Here is a 2516-nt window from a genome sequence, read left to right as displayed (position 1 = left end):
TACAGTACTTACATTGCTGCCTATTCGCTCCGGGCGCAATACCCAAAGGTGTTGGTTATTCCCTATAAGCCCTAATGGCTTGGGCCCTAGGGTGATCTGGCGGAATGCATCTCTCAGGACAATCCGCCCGCTGCACTCAGATAATTCAGGGGCAGCTACTATTAGAGTTCCAGAGGTGGGAATATAATTCCCACCTCTAGGAGGGGCTTTTTTCACCTCAGCCCCAAAATTGGAACGCGCTGCCCTTTGAGCGCCGATCAGCCACCTCCCTAGCACCAAATTAGGATGGGGCTGAAAAACCCATTTCTGCGCATCACGCGTACCCCGACCCCAATAGGAATTCGACCCCCCTTGTCAGCAGTGCATTTGCCGGTATCGGTATGAAAATTTTATTTTTTATGATGTCTTTTAATGTATTTGTATGCTCCTTGAGGACGTATTGTTATGTAAATGTTTGTCACCGCCTGGTTTTCCGACGGGCGTTTATACAACTTTATTATTATTATTATTATTATTATTATTATTATTATTATGAATTCTCTGGACTATAAATTCCATAATCCCTCAACAAGGTGGTCATGTTGACTGGGATATTCTGGGAGATGCAATCCAAAGAAGTCATTTTTCCAAGCTCTGAGTTTACCCATTTAGTACTGCCATGATTGAAATGCAAAAACATTTGGAAATATGTAGACTTCCAAGTTTATGACATGCTGTGTGAAAGAAAGCAGGGGAGAGATTCAGCTTGATGAACAGAAGACCAAAGGGTGACATGACTGCACTCTAAATGCCTCAAGTGCTATCACAGATATGAGAGGGCAGACTTGTTCTCTGCCATGTCAGAGGTAGAACTAAGTCTAATGGCTTGAAGTAACAGGAGGGTGGGTTTCAATTAAACATTAGAAGCAATGTCTTGACAGTAAGAGCGGTTTAGCAATGGAATCAATTGCCTAGATCGGTGATGGGTTCTCCTTCTCTGGGCATCTTCAAAAAGAGACTGGACACATACCTGATGGAGATGCTTTGAGATCCTGCATTGAACAGAGGGTTGGACTAGCTGGCCCATGAGGCCCCTTCCAATTCTATAATTCCTTGGCTCTATGACTCTATAACACATTTACTTACCCGTAAACACTGGTGTACATGATTACTTCTTATTGGTGTTGATGCCAACACCAATAAAGGACCTCCAACAGCTCTGCTCAGCTCTTACAAACTCAGGGCCATGGCTTCCTTGATTGACTTGGTCCATCTGTATTTCATGAGTGCCTTAACACACTGATCTGAAGAATCTTGAAAACCATATCCAAGATCACCATCATTCAATCAAGCAGGAAAATTGCATAGCGCTGGTTGAGTGGTACCATTAGAGATCTTTCTGGACATTCTAGACATCAGCATAGCTGAGGAAAGGCATAAAGATCCATTGACTGAGATCCATTGACTGAGAACACTATAGGTAGTATTAGTTACTGACCCTCATACAGCAGTTGGTATAGAGCTAACTACAACTGAGAAGATAAAACAATGCCAGGAAAGAACTGGCACCATGGACTGATTCTTTAAAGGATATGCCCACAGAAGGCCACTCTCCTCAAAAGAAGGACAAGCCAGCCATTTTACAATTCTGAAATATCATCAAAGACACACAATTCCAACCAATGGAAAAACCCTTATGCAGGTGTCCTGAGGCTCCTAAACATGATTTGCAGCTCCAAAGAATGCAGAACCAGACATTTAGCTAGGTACCTAATTGTTCAACATGAGCTTCTTTCCTGATTTTAGATGTTTTAGTGCCTTAGGTAATACACACACACATTACCCTTTCTGCATCAGATCTGAGAGTTCCTGGATCAGAGAGATTTCTGGACCATAAATGGTAGCTAAAGAATATCAGAATAGGAGGTCATTACCAGATTTTTTCCAATAAAAAAAGGTACATTCCCAATTATCTATCATAATGAAAACACCATGTGAATCACAAGGTCATTCAACAAGATCTGGCCAAAGGTGGATTTTTCCCCTGCAATTACAGTAAAACAGCCTTGTGTGATAAACCCTAAGAATACAGAGTGCTCAAATTACAGAGGGGAACAGCACTCTCTTTTCTTTTCTGATGTTCTCCTTAAGCATCTGCTTTCAGAAGGCTATAGGAAGGTATGTTTTGGCTAATCCTCAAGAGAGTTAGGAAGTAGAGTATGTCAGTTTCAGCAAGGGCCATCATATCTTGCCCTTTAACCTAAGCAAGATGGGATTCATCATGGACTCTATCCAACTCTGCCTTTTCCCTGTAAATTGTAAGGAAAATTTGCACATATTATTTAATTTTATTGCACATATTATTTAATTTTGTTGAAAGCCTAGGGTCTCATCTCAAAGTGGGAAGAGAAGAGAAGAGAAGAGAGAAGAGCCTTAGCATGGGCAGTTTGGATTCTGTAGGTTCATTCTTGCATCTCCTTGGGCCCTGAGTTGGGAGAAAGGCAGGATTATTATTATTATTATTATTATTATTATTA

Source organism: Sceloporus undulatus, chromosome 5 (genome assembly GCF_019175285.1).
Source record: "Sceloporus undulatus isolate JIND9_A2432 ecotype Alabama chromosome 5, SceUnd_v1.1, whole genome shotgun sequence".
Lineage (NCBI taxonomy): Eukaryota > Metazoa > Chordata > Lepidosauria > Squamata > Phrynosomatidae > Sceloporus > Sceloporus undulatus.
Note: the sequence above shows the minus strand (reverse complement) of the source record.